Source organism: Magnolia sinica, chromosome 17 (assembly GCF_029962835.1).
Source record: "Magnolia sinica isolate HGM2019 chromosome 17, MsV1, whole genome shotgun sequence".
NCBI classification, from domain to species: Eukaryota; Viridiplantae; Streptophyta; class Magnoliopsida; order Magnoliales; family Magnoliaceae; genus Magnolia; species Magnolia sinica.
The window spans coordinates 61,440,500-61,461,018 of record NC_080589.1 but is presented as its reverse complement, the minus strand read 5'-3'; the positions used below and the strand labels follow the sequence as shown (position 1 = coordinate 61,461,018).

The following is a 20,519-nucleotide window of genomic DNA, read 5'->3' as shown; positions in this document are numbered from 1 at the left end:
CCCAAAAATTGTATTATTCCGAGACTGAAGTGGACCATATGATGTATATTTACAATTTTTAGGTATAATTTTATAAGTGGCCAGACTAGGAGTTAAAACAGCCTAATTTTTTGAATAAAAGCCAAAGATGTCATATTGAAAAAATTAGAAGGATATAAATATCAGGTGGTCCACACCCCATGAAAACAATACTGATTGGATATCCACCATTAAAATCCTCCTAGGGCCCACTGTACTATTTATTTGACATCCAATCTGTTGATTTGGTCAGACAGACCTAGATGAAGGGAAAACACAAAAATCAGCTTGATCCAAAACTTTTATGGCCACCAAAAAATTTTTAATGGTCGACGCTCATTCAACACTGTCTCCTGTAATGTGGTCCACTTGAGATTTGGATATATCTCATTTTTTGTCTCAAATATTACAATTATCTGTAAAAATAGATGGATGGCATGGATGAAACACATACATCATGATGGGGGGGGGGGGGGCCAGTCCGTTCCCCGTTTGGCTGGGTGGATTGAAAGGGATTGAAAGGTATTATGGTGGATGGCCGGATTTCTAGGTATTGATGGTGTTGTCAGTGGATGTCTTCAGATACATGAGATTGCTATATCCCCGGATTGCTATATCCAGTCTGGGCACGCCCCCAATCCTGGGATTAAACCTTACCATCCCTTCCAATCCCTCGAGCAAAACACATGGGATTGGGATTGGATCACCGACTCTTGCACGCCCGACCAATCCCGGATTTAACTTCCAATCCCTTCTAATAACATCCAATCCCTTCCAATCGACCCGGCCAAATTTCAGAAACAGAAGGGGCAAATCCTTCCAATCCCTTCCAATAACATCCAATCCCTTCCAATCCGACCGGCCAAACGGCCCTTACATTTCAGAAACAGAGAGAGGGGAATGCGGATTGAACCTCTGAAAGATTTGAGAAAGAGATAAAGAGGGAAAAAGAAATATACTCACCGTACGATGCTTCTTCTTCTTCTACTTCATGCAGCGAAATGGGTTTCGGGAGATGCGGAATGCGGCCTTGAGACAGTGAGAGAGGGTGAGGGAGATCGGGAGATGAAGAGAGGGCAAGGGAACGAGAGAGACTGAGTGCGAGAGAGAGAGAGAGAGATGGAGACGGAGATGGAGAACGGGTTTCGGTTTTGAAGGGCGGGAGAAAATGGAGATGGGTTTCAGTTTTGGAGGGAGACGGGGTTTTGGACCGGCGTGTGACGGACGACCGTGAGTTGTTTTAAAATTTTAGTTACGTGGGGCCCACTGTGATGTATTTCATATATCCACTCCATCCAATAAATTTAAATTATTATTTTAAGGATGATAAAAAATTCATTTAGATTAAATCTTTAAGGTGACCACACAACAAATTAACAGTACACATTTAATTTACATTATTTCTTATGGTGTGGTCCACCTAGATATTCAATCCACATAATTTTTGGGCTCATGCAATAAAATTATATATCCGAATTTTTGGACGGCTTAGATCAAATACATATATTCCAGTAGACCTCATGGACCCCCCTGAGCACCATATAGGTTATAGGTTGAAAGGTACGTTTTAGCTACAGAGAACCTAGGCTATAGCTACGGATTAAATCCGTAGCTATTTTGCTACGGATTTAATCCGTAGCTAAAAGCTTTCAACTTCCATAGCCTTTACTCGATTTTTTGGTAGTGAGAATTTCGGTGCAGCCACAAATCTTTTTTCTCCTTTGAATTGTAACAAATTGTATCAGTTACATTTTTCTCTGTCATACAGGTTATGGCTATCAAAGATATAATATTACCTCCTTATAGGGAAACATTTAATGATGTGTACAGGTAAATTCATTTTTTCTTATTCCTTATATTGTTTCCTAGTTATATTTGTATTTGTTTTAAAGTACAGGTAGCGATAGAAATTGTTAGGTCGATTGTAGCTTGTAGACAAAGGGATGAATAACTAACAATACAAATATGGGAGGCCTTCCCTAGGTAAAATGCACACTATTGGAAAGTTTTCAATTTATCTTTCTGGTTTACTGCATAAGCATGAACATTTTGGTTCACTATTTTCTTCCCATTTCATATACTGTGCAATAGTTGACTGCAAGTCATTAGATTTTCCTAGATTTGGGAGGTTCCTGCACAGTGGCAGTTTGGTAATTTTGGAGTCCTTGGTTAGGGTTTGGGCTGAAAGTAAGAGTGTTGGAGCTAATGCTTTCGGAGTCCAAACTCATTCTTTTGAAAAATAGAAAAATGGGAATATTAGTAAATATGGATTTTCTTATTAAGAAGAAAATGGAACATGGATTGAAAAAATATAAAAGAGTTTTTTTTTGTCTTCTTCTTTTTTGCTTCAAGAGAGAGAGCGGAGAGGTGAGAGTGGGGAAATCGAGGGAGACAGTGAGGCAATGAAGTGGCCGCGTGAGATTTAAAAATAACGAGTGTAGTTTGGTTTGAAAATAATGTTTCACATGCGTGGCGTGCATTTCTTTTAAGATAGTAATTTGATTTTACTGAAGACAATTGAATTACATAGGCAAGTGTTTAATGCAGGGAATTTCTCTGGAAATGTTATTCTGATAACTAACTTGATGAGAGTAATTTGTGGTTCAATTCCTGGACCAATCTCTCTATCATATTCAAAGAAATCCACATTCTTCTTCGTGTTTTTCTTACATGGTTCTCTATCCCATTTTTATTTGACTTGAAAGTAAAGGTGATGCATCTTCTTATTTATTCAATCATAGAATGCAGGATGTTGCTGTTAAGGTTCTTATAGATCAGGACTTTCATGAGGATCAACTGAAGAACTTTCTAAGGGAGGTATGCATTTGAAACATTGCTAATAATGTTCTTTGAAACTGTACCCATTTATGTAGCCAAATGTGCATCGGATCTATTCGAATGTTGAGCGGGAGTCCCTGGAAAGTGGGAACCGCTGTTATGACCATTGAAGGGGCCTGGCCATTTGGACAGGTCATGTTTATGTATTTGCTCGAAATTAATGGAGTAGACCCGGATGTGCGTCGGAGCTATCTGGATGAGCAGGGGTCCTTGGAAGGTGGGAACCGCTGTTATGACCATGATGAAGCTGTCCATTTCCTATGGACAGTATTAGAGGGGCCTGGCCATTTGGATAGGCCATGTTTATGTATTTTCTTGAAATTAATGGAGCAGACTCGGATGTGTGTCGGAGCTATCCGGATGTTGAGCGGGGGTCCTTGGAAGGTGGGAACCACTGTTATGACCATGATGAAGCTATCCATTTCCTATGGACAGCATAGGAAGGGCCTGGCCAATTGGAGCAGGCCGTGTTTATATCTGTATTTGCAGGGACCATACTCTTAACCTATAACCTAAACCTATTCTCAAATCCCAAAACATATAACTATAACCTAAACCTTAACCTAAACCTATAACCTAAACTCAATTCCCTAAACTTTAACCTACAACCTAACCTAAACCTATACTTGTAACCTAAACCTATTCTCAAATCCCAAAACCTATAACTTAAACCTTAACTTAAACCTATAACTTATAATCTATAACTTGAACCTATAACCTAAACTCAATTCCCTAAACCTTAACCGATAACCTAACTTAAACCTATACTTATAACCTAAACCTATTCTCAAATCCCAAAACCTATAACTATAACCTAAACCTTAACCTTAACCAAAAACCTATAACCTAACCTAAACCTAAACCTAAACATATAACCTTAACCTTAACCTAAACTTATAACCTAAACCTAAACATAAACCTATTCTAAAATCTCTAAATCTATAACCTAAACCTAAACCTATAACCTATAACCTATAACCTAAACTCAATTCCCTAAACCTTAACCTATAACCTAACCTAAACCTAAACTTAAGCCTATAACCTTAACCTAAACATAAAACCTAAACCTAAACCTATACTTATAACCTAAACCTAATCTTATAACATAAACCTATTCTCAAATACCAAAACCTATAACCTTAACCTTAACCTTAACCTAAACCTAAAACCTAAACCTAAACCTACACTTATAAACCTATAACCTAAACCTATAACCTAAACCTCTAACCGAAACCTAAACCTAAAACCCAAACGTAAACCCGATCTCGAACCTAAACCCAATTTCCTAAACCTAAACCATAACGTATACTCGAATCACTAAACCTAAACCTACACCTAATCCTAATCTCAACTCCCTAACCTAAACCTAAACCTAAACTTGAAAACCCAAACTTAAACCCGATCTCGAACCCGAACCTGATTTCCTAAACCTAAACCTTAACCTATTCTTAGTTCCCTAAACCTATAGCTTATAACCTAAAACTAAACCTTAACTTAAACCTAAACCGAAACCTATAACCTTAACTTAAACTAAAACCTATGACCTAAAACCTTAACCAATAACCTATAACCTAAACTTATAACCTATAACCTAAAACCTAAACCTTAACCTATAACCTAAAACCTAAACCTAAACCAAAAACCTAAATGTATTCTTAAATCCCTAAACCTAAACCTACACCTAATCCTAATCTCAACTCCCTAACCTAAACCTAAACCTAAACCTAAACTTGAAAACCCAAACCTAAACCCGATCCCGAACCTGAACCCAATTTCCTAAACCTAAACCTTAACCTATTCTCAATTCCCTAAACCTATAGCTTATAACCTAAACCTTAACCTATTCTCAATTCCCTAAACCTATAGCTTATAGCCTAAACTTAAACCTTAACCTAAACCTATAACCTAAAACCTAAATGTATTCTCAAATCCCTAAACCTAAACCTACACCTAATCCTAATCTCAACTCCCTAACCTAAACCTAAACCTAAACTTGAAAATCCAAACCTAAACCCGATCCCGAACCCGAACCTGATTTCTTAGACCTAAACCTTAACCTATTCTCAATTCCATAAACCTATAGCTTATAACCCAAACCTAAACCTTAACCTAAACCTAAACCTATAACCTATAACCTAAATGTATTCTCAAATCCCTAAACCTAAGCCTGCACCTAATCCTAATCTCAACTCCCTAACCTAAACCTAAACCTAAACTTGAAAACCCAAACCTAAACCCGATCTCGAACCCGAACCCGATTTTCTAAACCTAAACCTTAACCTATTCTCAATTCCCTTAACCTATAGCTTATAACCTAAACCTAAACCTTAACCTAAACCTATAACCTATAACTTAAACCTAAACCTAAAACCTAAATGTATTCTCAAATCCCTAAACCTAAACCTACACCCAATCCTAATCTCAACTCTCTAACCTAAACTTGAAAACCCAAACCTAATCCCGATCCTGAACCCGAACCCGATTTCCTAAACCTAAACATTAACCTATTCTCAATTCCCTAAACCTATAGCTTATAACCTAAACCTTTACCTAAACCTAAACCTTAACTTAAACCTAAACCTAAACCTATAACCTATAACCTAAATCAAAACCTAAAACCTAAATGTATTCTCAAATTCCTAAACCTAAACCTACACCTAATCCTAATCTCAACTCCCTAACCTAATCGTAAACCTAAACCCAATCCCAAATCCAAACCCGATTTCCTAAACCTAAACCTTAACCTATTCTCAATTCCCTAAACCTATAACTTATAACCTAAACCTTAACCTAAACCTAAACTTAAACCCCTATAACCTTAACCTAAACCTAAACCTAAACCCCTATAACCTAAACCTAAAACCTAATCCTAATCTCAACTCCCTATAACCTAAACCTAAACCTAAACCCCTATAACCTAAACCTAAACCTATAACCTAAACTTTATTTTAAAAAGGTGCCCACTTTTTGGAAGAAGTTTCTGCAATTCTTCATGATTCTGAATTATAATGCTTTGTTGGTTGAATATTTTTTTATTAGATGAAAGACACAAAAAGAAAATTGTTGCTAATTTTTTTCTTTTTTCTTTTTTTATATTTATGATGTTAAACTTATATGTATTTATACATGGATGAATGTAATGTGGATAAGATTGTTTGTGTTTGGATGGATGTAGTTTGTGTTTGGATGAATGTAGTTTATGTTTGGATGTATTACGTAGTTTGGGTTTAGATGGATGTGAATGTGAATATGATGAAATATATTATATAACAGGTGTATATCAGGAAGAACATGATGAAATATATTGTAACAGGTGTATATTTACCATCTCAAAATTGAAAATGTCCTTTGAAGGCTCATAAGAGACGGTCCATAGTAGTCAGTTTTAAAGGATAGTCCATAACTGTCCTTTGAAGGCTCATAAGAGACGGTCCATAGCAGTCCTTTTTAAGGACTGTCCATGACCGTCCTTTGAAGGCTCATAAGAGACGGTCCATAGCAGTCCTTTCTAAGGATGGTTCATGACCGTCCTTTGAAGGCTCATAAGAGACGGTCCATAGCCATCCTCTGAAGGCTCATAAGAGATGGTCCATGGCCATCCTTTTTCGTTAATAAGAATGACGGTTTTCAACCATCCTTTAAGTAATACGACACATCAAAATATGACAGCCCATGCGACGGTCCATGACCGTCCTTTTTGGTCATTTGAGAGTTTTGGACCGTCCTTTTTTCATTGTTTTGGCGTAGTGCTTGGCAATATTTAAAGTTCTCTTGAGCAATCTACTTCTCGCTAGGGAGGTGACTTCATTGTTGGACTTGACTTTAAATGATAACCAACTTTCTGGTCAGGTACCCCAAGAGATTGGAAAACTATCCAACTTGGAGGTTCTTGACTTATCAATGAATCACCTAAGTGGTCCAATACCACCTTAATTAGGAGATTGCTCCAAACTCCACTATCTAAAATTAAGCGAAAATGTTTTGAAAGGAAGCATCCTTTTCAGATCGGTAACCTAATATATCTACAAGGCTTACTAGATCTGAGTCATAACTCCCTTAGTGGAGAGAGATCACAACAACTCGCGAAATTGATTCGGCTGGGAAAGTTAAACCTCTCTCACAACATGCTATCAGGCTCTATTCCACCTTCTTTTCAAGAAATGTTCAGCTTGCAATCCATTGATTTTTCATACAATGCTTTGGAAGGTCCTCTTCCCAATAGCAAAAGCTTTCAGAAGGCTCCTGTAGAGGCATTCATAAATAATAAAGGCTTATGTGGTGAAGTTCAAGGTTTGTGACCTTGCAATGCCTCTTCAATCAGTCATGCTGATGCAAAGAAAAGACAGAGTTGTGATCCTTATTATTCTTCCTGTCTTGGTGGCCTTGTTTCTTTTATTTGTAATCGTTGGCATTTCTTTCATTTATTACCAAAGACGAGGAAATATAGAGAAAGGGGTTCTTGAGAGGGGTAGCGAAAATCCATTTTCAATATGGAATTATGATGGGATGGCTGTGTTTGAAGACAGTGGAGTCAACAGAGGGTTTTGACTAGAAATATTGCATCGGCATTGAAGGTTATGGGAAAGTTTACAAAGCAAATCTACCAATGGGCCTAGTAGTAGCCATGAAGAAACTTCACCCATTTGAAGGTGGGGATCAATCCGATCAAAGAAGTTTTAGAAATGAAATAGAAGCATTAACCGAAGTCCGCCATTGGAGAAGTTGGAGGTCCGTTTGCACTCCAAAGGCTGAAGGTGGCCTTGGCATTAGAAAATTGAAGGATATGTTGCAGGCGCTTCATCTCAAGATGGCTTAGGGGTTCAGATATAGTGGCATGAACAGCCTTTGGGCTAAATTTCTGGCTTCTAAGTATCAAATCTCTAGCACGTCTGGGAGCTCGTTCAGATCAGGCATTGGCTGTTCCCCTTTCTGGAATAACATAGTGAAACTTTTTCCTATCCTAGACAGGAATGCTCAGTGGGAAGTTGGCCGAGGGGTTTGTAATGTCTGGCAATGCAACTAGACCAGGCTGGGCCCTTTTTAGAGCATCTCTTCTATCTAGATCCCATCCGATCTCAGAGGACTAGTGGTGGTTGATTTCCTGAGTTCAGAAGGACTTAAGCAGAACCCCCCATTTCCCCTCCCGGACTAGATTTGAGCCCATATATCTAGCAAGAGGGTTTTTTCACGTCCGATAATGATGATGTCTACATTTGGCCCTTTGGCCCCTCAGGTGTGTTCACAGTTAAATCAGCTTGGGAAGTTATTAGGGGCTCTGGTCAAAGGAAATCCTGGACTAGATGGGTGTGGCACCCTATAATTCCCCCGAAGATCTTAGTATTCTTATGGAGAGTTTTATTCCGCGCTTTCCCTACTGACGACAATATTCAAAGGAAAGGTATCGTGTTAGCTTCTATGTGTGTTTGTTGCGGTCTGGTTGAAGATGCTCCCTCCTCAGAGACTCTTTCTCACCTTCTATTACACGACAACTTTGCTAGCCTAATGTGGGATAAGCTAGCCTGCCTATTTGGAATCTCGCTGACTGCCCATGCCTCCATCCAAGATCATCTTCTATGGAAGTGGACGTTTTCCTCCCGCAGGTCCTCCTCTTCCTTCCTTCGTCTAGCCCGTGCTTTCCTCCTTTGGGAAATTTGGAAGGCCAGGAATAGAGCAAGGTTTTATGAGATAAGGGCTCCTCTCCAGTTTGCCTACAGTTCCTTCAGCTGGTGGTTGGAGGCTCTATCCTTAACGCCTCAGCCCAATCGTCCCACTCTTCCAGCCCCAGCTCATCCTGTTCCCTACCCGCGACTTTCTTCCCCCCATCAGTCCCCTCGTTGTGTTGTGGTGAAATGGTCTAAGCCCCCGGAGGGATGGTATAAACTTAACATTGACGGGTCTACGTTAGGGAATCCAGGGCCAGCTAGTGGAGGGGGTATCTGTAGAGACCGCTCAAGTTCGCTCCTGTTTGCCTTTTGCAATGGCTATGGTGTCTCCTCTAATAATAGGGTGGAGCTTAGGGCCTTTCACGATGGTTTGGATATGTGTGTCAGAGCAGGCTACTCCCATGTTCTAATTGAATCCGACTCTAAGTGGGTCGTGGACTGCATTCTTAAGCTATCGTCGGTTGCTTGGAAATAGAGATACTGGATTTCTAGGATTAAGACTCTTCTCCAAAAGGGTTGCTTTAGAGTATCCCTCATCCCCAGAGAGCCCAATGGGCCGGCTGACAGCTTGGCTAGACTGGGCAATGGGTCCAATGAAGGTCAGACCTTCTGTGAGATTTCTCACCTACCTAGGTTGACAAGAGGTTGATTTCTGCTGGACAAAGCCAGTGTGGGCTCTATTAGGAAGCTAAAAAGGTCCCATTTGTACAAGATATGATAGGCAGGCCAGGCCCTTTTGTCCTTGGTCTCTACCCGAAAGTCCTCTCTGTAATTTGCGCCTTCAATGAAATCTGACTTTAGTTTTTTTTTTTTTTTTTTAAACCGATGTCTGCCTTTGCAACATTGTGAAGCTTTATGGCTTTTACTCCCATGCTCAATGCTCGTTTCTAGTTTATGAGTACATGGAACGGGGAAGCTTGGCAAGCATCCTAAGCAATGATGAAGGGGCTGCACAACTGGATTGGAATCTAAGGGTGAAGGTTATTAAAGATGTGGCCCATGCTTTATCTTACTTGCACCATGATTGCACCCCACAAATTGTCCATCGAGACCTATCAAGCAACAATGTTCTATTGAATTTGGAACTTGAGGCTAGTGTCTCTGATTTGGCACTGCACGATTGTTGATGCCTGATTCATCCAATTGGACTATGCTCGCAGGCACTTATGGATACATCGCTCCAGGTTAGTCACTAGCTAGTGGATTCTCAATGCTTTAATAGTTTTATTATAAATTATCCTTTAATTTTCTTAAGCTTTCCTTTTATTTGTTGGCAATTATCTACTATAAAGTTTGTGCATTAGTTATCACATTATCGTTAGATGTGGCAATGTAGGGCGACTAGAATACGATAAATTTCATATCTAAAAATTTCCCCTTATCTCTAAGATTCCTTAATCCAACGACTATAAGCGGCCCTGTAAAGATAATATGGTTGCATGGTAAGACAAAATCGTGATTTACATTTACCAAACAAACTTTAACCACATTTTATGAGTTAGTAAATTCATGGCATTGACCATTTTTTAATTGTACATTTGTTGGCCACTAATTGGTTGGATAGAATCCATCTACAATATGGGTCATGTTTTCAGATGGTCTAGGTTGATTTAAATGCATACCAAGTGGAGATGGATGGCTTATGGCTATTTAGGAAATAATTGAAAAAGATCATGGCTTCCAGCCCTTACAAGTAATTCAGAAAGTGATACATTAGGAAACATGGCATTGTGCATGTTGGACACAGTGGTGGATTTGTACAAATCCAAAACCGTGTAAGGATCTCATGAGCCAGTTGTGCATAATGTGTAAGAACCATGTGAGCTAACTGTGTTGTTAGATTTTTTCTAAGTTTAGAGTATTAGATGGATTAAGATAATGATAGATATTTTTCTAGATTTTTTCTATCTTTAGCTGCCCCTAGGAAGCATCTAGATGGGGATTTTTATTTTTATTTTTTCTTTTCACATAAGGAGAAAAGCCTATAAATGGCACCAATGTAATCGTTTCCACAGCCATTCAAAATTCAGCAGTTCAATTCTCTTCTTTTTTCAGTTTTATGTTTTGTGTTCTATGGTGGCTACAGCCACATGTCAGCAAGAATTAGGGTTTTAAACCTAACAAACTAGTATCAGAGACATCAGGTGTGGTGGGCCCATAACCCACAGGTCCCAGGTTCTTTTCTAGAAGAAGTTTCCAGCAAATTTTCAACTAAAAACAGAATTTTTTTCAGAAAAATCTGTAAAAAAAAAAATAATAATAAATAAATAAAAATCAGATTTCAAGAATAAATCTATTAAAAAAATCAGACTTCAGCCAAGAATCGACCGTTTCAGCTAAGAATCTGTCCAAGAATCCATTGTTTCAGCAAAAAAAAAAAAAACAAATTTCAACAGTTTTTTTTTCAACAATTTTTTTTTTTTTTTTAAATATTCAAATTTCTATTTCATCCCTCTCCCTTCATTAAAAAAAAATTAGCCATTTTTTTTCAAAAAAAAAAAAAAGAGAGAGAAAGATGGCCAGCACAATCTAGCTGCGGGTTCTTAAGTTGTCAAAGGACAATTATGAAAAATGGTGCATCTAAATGAAGGTGTTGTTTGGGTCACAAGAACTAAGGGAGATTGTCACCGATGGGTATGTAGAACCCACTATGAAGGAAGAAGCCGCCTTCACCAACGAAGAAAAGACCGCTCTAAAAAATCGAAAGAAGAGAGATAACAAAGCTTTGTTTCTCCTCTATCAAGGGTTGGATGAATCAACCTTTAAAAAGATTGCCAAAGCAATATCAAGCAAGCAAGCATGAGATACCCTTGGAACCATCTTCAAGGGTGTAGATCGAGTGAAGCGAGTTCGCCTTCAAACATTAAGTGCCAAGTTCGAAGCGACTCACATGAAGGAAGGTGAGACTATTACTGATTATTTTTCGCAATTGCTTGTAACTGTTAATAATCTAAAAAGAAATGGCGAAAAGATTGAAGATGTCCAAGTTATTAAAAAAATACTTCGATCCCTCACAACCAAGTTTGAGCATGTGGTTCTGGCAATTGAAGAATCAAAAGATAATGAAAAACTCTCCATTAAGGAGCTAATGGGGTCATTGCAAGTTCATAAGTAACGAATGCAGAAGAATGCTAGTTCCATGTCGATGGAACAAGCTTTGGAGTCAAGATTGACTCTGAATAATAATAATGGTGGATGTGGAAGTTCACAATGTGGTGGACGTATTGTTAGCAATCGCGCAAGATGCAGAGGGCGCGGATACCAACAAAGCCATGGCCAAAACCAGTGGAAACATACCAATTTTCATGGAAGAGAAAATGGTAGAGGCAGATCTATGCGTGGACGAGGAAGTACAAAGAATATCTAGTGCTATAATTACAACAAGCTTGGCCACTATGCATCTGATTGTTCGAGCAAGCCGGTGAATCAAGACGAGCAATCTAACTATGCTGAAGCATCAGGCCATGAACAAGAAAGCTCCACACTTCTCCTTGGACAAGAGAAAGGCAGTGATCGGCAGGATGTATGGTATCTCGACACGGGTACAAGCAATCACATGTGCGGCAACAAGAAAATCTTTATGGAACTCACAAAAGGAGTTCATGGCGATGTAACATTTGAAGACTCATCAAAAATGTAGGTGAAAGGTAAAGGCAAAATCAAAATCTTTCAGAAGAATGGTGTTTCAAACTATATCTCCAATGTGTACTATGTGCCCAACATGAAAAGTAATATACTGAGTCTCGGACAACTCCTCAAAAAAAGGTATGTCATACACATGGAGAACTCTTCTCTTTCCATAAGAGATATGCATGGATGTTTGATTGTGAAAGTCCTGATGGTGAAGAATCGTATGTTTCCTCTCCATATAAACATAATGCTTGAGAAGTATTTTTATGGAAAAGCAAAGAATGAATCTTGGATGTGGCATCTTCACTTTGGCCATCTAAATTTTAGTGGCCTGAAACTTCTTTCCTCATCAAGCATGGTGTATGGCTTGCCTCCTATTAAAGCTCCAGAACATGTGTATGAGGTATGCACACTTGAGAAACAACAAAGGAACTTCTTTCTGAGTGGAGTATCCCGAAGAGCAAGAGAACCGCTGTAGTTAGTTTACACAAACATTTGTGCACTATTAGAGCCAATCTCTCTTAGAGGTAATAAATACTTTATTACCTTTACTGACGATTTCAGTAGAAAATATGCCGCAACAAAATAGAATTGCGGAACGGAAAAAATGCACCATCCTCGATATGATGAGGACCATGCCGAAGGAGAAAAATCTGCCAAAGAATTTCTGGGTATAGGCAATTGCATATACTGCCTAGCTGCTCAATAGGTGTTAGACCAAAAGTGTCAGATTCAAGACACTGCAAGAAGCATGGAGTGGATAAAAGCCAAGTGTGGCACACTTTATGATCTTTAGGTGTGTCGCATATGCTCAAGTTCTAGAAGTGAGAAGAAAAAAGCTTGATGATCGTAGCGAGAAGTGCATCTTCATCGGCTACAGCAAGGAGTTAAAGGCATACAAGCTCTACAACGCACTAACCAATAAGTTGGTGGTGAGTAGAGATGTCGTATTTTGTGAGGAAGAAGCGTGAAAATGGAACGAGGGAAATTTGGCCAAAGAAAAGCAAGTCGAGGTCGAAGAATACGAAGAAGAGAGATATGAGAATCAAGAGCAGACACCTACATCACCCTCTTCGGATTATAAAAGTTTAGGAGTACGTTCCATCTCCCCTGGAAGTAGTTTATCAAATCAGAATTCAGCCAACACATCTTCATCCAATTCTCCTTCACCCTTGGCCCCTATTAAAATGAGAAGCATCAACGACATTTATGCAAAAACTGAGGAAGTGAATTTGCTCTGCCTGTATGCGGACCACGAGCATCTCACATTCGAAGAGGCCGTGAATGAAGAATGTTGGAGAAAGGCTATGGAAGAAGAGATTCAATCCATCGAGAAGAATCGAACATGGGAGCTGACCTTACTCCCTAAAGGCCAGAAGACTATTGGTCTCAAATGGGTGTACAAAATCAAAATCAAGCGGAATGTTGCTGGTAAGATCAAAATGATATAAGGCAAGGCTCATAGCAAAAGGTTACAAGCAGAAATATGGGGTAGACTATGAAGAAGTTTTCGCCCCAGTTGCTTGCCTTGACATTGTAAGAATGATTATCTCCCTTGCAGCTCATCACAGTTGGATGATCTACCAACTGGATGTGAAATCCGCATTCCTAAATGGAGTACTCGAAGAAGAAGTCTATGTTAACTAGCCTGAAGGCTTTGTCATACAAGAGGAGGAACACAAGGTCACTACCAAAAAAAGGAGCAAAGGATATAGACCACGTTAGGTTTTTGCTACGGATATAAACCGTAGCTACCGTTACTACGGTTTTAATCCATAGCAAAAAAGTTGACACACCATAAATAATTAATGGTGTTATAAGGGGCTATATGGGGCCTAAAAAATATATATTTTTTTATCTAAGCCTTCCATTTATTTGGAAATATTACGTTAGATCATGAAATAAAAAATAAGCTAAATCTAAGGCTCAAGTAGACCACATGGTAGGAAACATGGAGATTAAATCACATTTACTTCCCATGGTGTGGTCCACTTGGGCCTACAATCTACCTTAAATTTGGGATCATGAACCAAAATAATTTAATAAAATTAATGGTCGGAATGGATAAATCAAATACATCATGGTGGGCCCCACGGAGCCCCTGTCAGGACCATCCACGGTCCGTCTCATGAAACGTCGCCCAATTTTGGGCGCGCACTCGAAACAGAGCCGCGCCCAAAACGGGTTATTTCTCTCTCTCTCTCTCTCTCTCTCTCTCTCTCTCTCTCTCTCTCTCTCTCCATTTTCCAATCCTCTCTCTCCCTCCCTATCTCTGCTCCATCTCTCTCATTCTCTTCCCTTTCTCTCTAATGCATCTCTGTCATCTCTTTTATCTCTGATCTATCTCCTCCATCTCTCTCATTCTCCTCCATCTCTCTCCCTCTCCCTCTCCCTCTAACAGCGCATGCATCTCCCTCTCCCTCGAACAGCCCACGCATCTCCCTCTCACTAGGGTTTTGGTGAACCCCTTACATAGGGTTTTCTCATTCTAGCTCACGGCTCGAAGGAGGGGCAACCACTCTAGTTTATTCCTCAGCTGGGAGGTAGTAACAATGGTAATGGCAGAAAGCTGCCTTTAAGGTCGTTGATTCGAAAGCGGAAGGTTGATATATTTAGGGGTTTTCGAATTTGGAGGTTTTTTTGGATTTAGGGGTTTTTTAATTTGGGGGTTTTCGAATTTGGAGGTTTTTGGATTTAGGGGTTTCCAAATTTGGGTGTTTTCGGATTAAGATTCGAAGCGGAGATGGGCTACAATGATTGGGTTACCGTTTTGAGTTTGTTCTTTTCAATGGTGGATATTTAATTTGTTCTTATTTTTGCCTTTACTTTGAATTTCCTCATTTTATGCTGTTTTCTTCACCAATCTGTGTTTTTAAGCTGCAGATCCGGATCTAGATATGTCAAGACTTATATATCTGGCTCAAAAGCTTCTTAGAAGCGTTGGATCTTGCTATATCGATTTCATTCCGTTGGATTTATTATTTTTTTAATGTTTTCCGGATCTATGATTGTCTTTATTTCTTTAATTTATAGCTTTCTGTGCTTCATAGATTAGATCTGATTTATGTTGCATGTATTAGCTCTAGTTTGTTCATTTAGCTTAGCAGATCTTTTGAATTGACGGTTTTGTGTTTGTTATTATAGCACTATCGAGATTTAGCTTGCAGATCTACACTTTCAACAGAGTGTTGGCAACACACCTATAATACACATTTCATACATGTACAATAATCCAGATCATCCACAAATCATGGAACCCATTGTGGTTGGACATTATACATTTGATGAACAGATTATGGCTATACTCCATTCATGGTGGGGCCCTTCCAGTATGGATTAATGTACATGATTTTGTGTATACTTTTTATGGAAAACTCATTTCGTAGTCCATTCCTGTCTGAATATGATTTGTAGAGGTGGTGTTTTGTTCTTTATTCTCTATTGTATACTTCTAAATCTTTCTCATCCTTTCTTTCCTTCTGGATTATGTGGATTTTTTCCTCAACAAATAGATTCATTGCTTCGTTGCATTCTTGTTACTGCATTGTAGCCTGTCGGTGTGTTTTATCTGCTTTCTTCTTTATTCTATTGGAATATGAAGCCCTTTTTGTGCAAGTATCATGGGCAATGTAAATGAAATCACACATTCATTCATGTAATCACAGTTGCAAAAATTCAGCATTATTTCTAAACTGAATTTATTTCTAGATTTTTTAGAAAAAGTATTGATTGGTGTCCAACACAAGCATCTAATAACCTGTTAGAGAATGCAGAGTTGACAGGCTTCACTCACAAATTGCTTGTTATCTCGCTGGATCATGCAATACACTTGTCGCATTCATCAATTACATAATGCTTCCCTCTTATTTCTCATATTAAGGTTAGGATGAGGCAGATTCCACATCCTCCTATTTATTCTTCTCTTTCCTTCTTATCCTGAGTTTTCTTAGTCCTATGAAAAATGTTAGAATTGTTGGTTATTTATTATTTAATAGTTAGCCAAATATTAATAATTCAGTACCATATTCATGTAGCCATCCCTGATTAGTTGGGATAGTCAATACCATATTTGTGCACCAAATATGTTTGATTTGCTGAGATATTTCTCATGAATCCAAATATTCTTGGTTGTTGCGTAACACTGTAACTCGTTTTTATACTTTGATTTGCTGAGATTTCGTCTCTGTCGAGCTCTGTCAATGTGCATGAGAAGGGTAATTTGATTCTGCATACGACATATGAGGAGGGAGCGCAGAATGCGGTGGCGGAGCACAGCCTCGCGCCTTCGGTAGCAGTGAAACGGAGATTGGAAGTTGCAGTAAGATTCTGATTTTGGATGTATGTATTTATCCTGTTTGATTTTGGAAAGGAGAATTATATAATACTCAAGCTCGTACGATGCTTGATACACAGGCATTCAGAATCTAATAGATTGTGCATCCCATTGTCTCCAAGTCACAATCTCAATATCAAATTGGTTGAATAATCCTAACCTTTGATTCGTGGACACCTTTTTGTGGAAATAGGACAGTTAGTTTAGTTTTTTTTTTTAAATAAATAAATAAATTGTGCAATCAGTGTCCTCCAATTCAAAAGTTAGATGATCCGACGAGCTTAATTTTTTATTCACGATACATCTATACTGGGTTCTATAATTTGAATAGTTTGATTTGAGTAGTTGTATGCCTTGTGTGCAATTTCTTAAGTAATTTGTAAGCGCATGAGTATCATCCATTACACTCTACTAGAGTATGAAAGATTTGCTCTTTGGGAAGATGATATCATAACTCTGTTATGTTCTGTTCTTTTCTAGTTTTGTAATCTTATAGGATTCTGTTTTTTTTCCCTATCCTTTTTTCCGTTTTGGATTTGGATATTAATTGAACTTTAAAAATGATTCTTATTTAAGAGATACTATTTTGGGCTTCTGTTTCAATTTCCACAAGAGGTTCGTGGTGTCAGTATACTTTTTTTTTTTTTTTTTCATTAGATGTTGGATTTTGATTATTTTTTCTCCTTTTGTAAATGGCATGTTTTGATGAATGCATTGAATAGGGTTAATTTTATTTTGTGTTTGAAGTTTGTGAATTCCTGTGTGGGGCTTAAGTGGTCCCACCTATGATTGAGTTGGACCATTTGGAATTTTATAGAAGCGGAGTTAATTGGTACTCTTGTAGTGTGTCACGGTTGATTTGCAGGTACTCAAAATTTTTATCATGTGGCAAAGGAATACATTAACTCAAAATTTTAATACTCTTGATCTCTGAGCATGGAAATTCATTGAACTCATACTACTAGCTAGTTCCATTTCACTATCCTTTTGGATCAATCAATATTCTTGTTAGGTTATCTAACAAGGTGGGTATAGAGGTGCATGTTAGTTTACCAAGCTCATCACCTTTCACCCTATTATGTAGTGGCTTTCCTTTGATTTGGGATTTAATTGTGCAGATATGAGATATGGTTGCAATAGCAAAGATAATGAACGCAACATTGGTCCTTCCTTCTCTTGATCATAAGTCCTTTTGGACAGATCTGAGGTATGAACTCTTGCCTACAACAACCATGAGAATCTTTCACTGGTTTTGGTAGACTAGAAAACTGAAAAAACGGGGCTTAATATAGTTTCAATAGAATCTTGTAGTGATTTTAAGGACCCTTTTGATTGGAAGCGCTTCATAGAAGTCTTGAAAGATGATGTTGAGATAGTGGAGTTCCTCTCACATGCATTTAAGTGTAAAAATGCTACATATTGCAAATGGCTATGATATTCGAGTTTGGGGATATTTGGATTACAGTCCATCTACAGTAGGAGGCCCATCAAATGGATAATTTGGATGGGAACTGAGACATGATTAAACTAGGTGATTTGTGAGACTTTTTTCTATTTGGTGTATATGGATTGTTTGATCTGATAACAAAGAGTGGCCCATATCTTGAAGGCAAAAATTTCCACTAAAAACATCTCACTATTGTATTTTGAGGTTATTTTTTCACTGTATCCATATTCTCCTGACATTCTTCACTATTGTATTTAGAGAAGATAAATTTCTTATATGCTTCTCGCTAACTCTGAGATTTATGGTTACAGAGTAGTGTAGAATGTGGTTGTCCCATTTGACAATTGTAGATGCAGCCATTACGAACTTTATGTAGGCCTTTGTACTGCTGCATATATGGTCATTATTTAAGTAAGCTCTAATCCAGTCATGTGTATAACTACATGATGATGGAGCCACAGATCACTTCTAATATCTAGCCATCACTTCTGTTGATTTTTTTCATTGCAGTTTTCATTAATATCCACAAGCATGGTTTGGACTGCAGTTTGTCTGTCAAAGCTTGAGTTCTGAGGTTGTGGTGGAAGGAAATGTCAGGTAACTCTATTTATCTTTTAGAATGTATGTCTACTTTGAATTGAGGATTGATAGGGATGTAGAGGATAGGCTCTTATACTCTTGTAACCAAGGATATCTAATTTAACAGGTTTCTTTTGGGAAAAAGTTCCATTCATTTTTTGGGAAATGGTGGAAAAGGAAATCAATTTCCACACCTATTTTTGCTTTTGCAATCACAGGAAAACATCACATCTATGGAAATTGATTTCATTTCCACTGTTTTCTAGAGTTCTCGACCAATCCAAACTGTTGGAAGGAATAGAAAAACCAGCATGGAAAAAGGTAAAACTGCTCTCCTCAGTGAAATCTTCCTTGATGTCTTTCTTGTCAACATTTATATACCCATTGTGGCACTAGTCAAGGGGTCCTTGGCTGGCACATGCACTGTTTCTCTTTCCTCATGTAAACTATTTATGTTGCCCTGCAGGGTGGTGTCAAAATGGCAGATGCCACAACGTCAAAGACTGAAAAGTAGGTGGTAATTTTCTTGACTATGTGGCTATGATACTTTTTCCAGCTCTATCTTACAAAACCTGATGGCCATGTACTAAATTGATAGAGCCTAAAACACTTGAAATGCCTAGTGCCCAGACTTCTAGATCAAAAACCCTATTTGTTGGCAACCTATCCTATTATGTTGAAAGAGCTGATGTGTAAATATCATTTAATACCAGAGAACTACTCTTGTGACAAGATTTTAATTTCTCAATGTGTATGGGAAATAAGATGGCTACATCTGATAAAATGAGATAATTTGCTTCCTTTGTTCACCTGCAGAGAGGAATTCTTCAAAGGTGCTGGTGAAGTTGTTGATGTCCGATTTGCATCAAATGAAGAGGGTGACTTCAAGGGATTCGACCATGTTGAGGTTTCCCACTGAGGCAATAGCTCACAAGGTAAGTTTTTTTTTTTTTTTTTTTTCTGAGTTACCTGTGTTATGTCAACACGATATTGTTGGTAGCATCGGTTGGATTTACTGTTGCAGAGTTGTCTTGTTATTTAATCATATCTAAGTTTCTGGTGTCTGGCTGCCAACTAAATTGTTATTCAAATTGCTTTGGATTTCATGGTCATCCACAACCGCCTTGCTACTTTTGCTACATCACTCATGTTAAGGGCCATGTGTGCAGAAATTGATATGGTTTTCTTGGTGCATGCATATGCAGACACCTGATTTTTTGTTGTTCCTTCACATGGGTAAGGTTCCTTGTTTGTTTGATTTTTTTATTTTTTTCGTTCCTTCACATGGGTAAGGTTCCTTGTTTGTTTGATTTTTATTTTTTCGTTCTGTCTTCACAAGGCCAAGGTTCCCTGTTGTTTGATTAGAGTACCCATTAACAAGAGACAGAGCAAAGTATATATCAGTGCGCCTCATGGTTTGGGTTCTAGGATCAATCTTATAAACATCAATGATACCATACATATGATCTCTAGGATTAGGATCAATCTTATAATCCTTCAACCTGAGGATTAGGTCTTCAGTTTATATCAGTGCGCCTCATGGTTTGGGTTCCAGGCATTGATCTGATGGGCCCTGCTGTGTATGATCCATGCCTCCAAAATCTCCCTGTTGAGACAATCCCATTTGTTTAAACATTGTCTTACAAATAGGTGGTTAAGAAAAATGCAATCACAGTCAAGGTTAACAAGTAAAATGTCAAAGATCGGATGACTGGGCTATTCAGGTGGTGGTCCATCGACAACAGTGATCATCAAATCAATGGTCTAGATCACCGAAGCATGGAGCTTGCTTGTACAAAACCGAAGAAGGTCCTGCACACATCTCACTTAACCATTGCCAAGATTCCATTGACCCGATGTTCCAAAAGGTTAAAAGCAGAGCTATTTTCATTTTTGTTTTTAGGTTCAGTCACTTTCTCGGGCTGTAATAGGGAAGATAGCATGAGGAGTTGTGTTCATTTGACACATGGACATTCAAATTTCCACTACGGCATGAGTGCGTGGGGGTGTG

The 20,519-nt window shown here is 38.4% G+C and overlaps 1 long non-coding RNA gene across 2 annotated transcripts; it reads left to right on the top strand.

Annotated features, from left to right (window-relative positions):
• Positions 1-15,502: 15,502 nt before the first annotated feature.
• On the top strand, positions 15,503-18,824 carry LOC131230885 (uncharacterized). Of its 2 annotated transcripts, XR_009164123.1 has the most exons (6): positions 15,503-16,467; positions 17,601-17,689; positions 17,794-18,013; positions 18,241-18,340; positions 18,440-18,526; positions 18,636-18,824. It is a non-coding gene; the product is annotated as an uncharacterized LOC131230885 (long non-coding RNA). The 2 variants fall into 2 exon arrangements; XR_009164124.1 differs by having other exon boundaries at positions 17,794-18,340; positions 18,477-18,526.
• Positions 18,825-20,519: the final 1,695 nt, after the last annotated feature.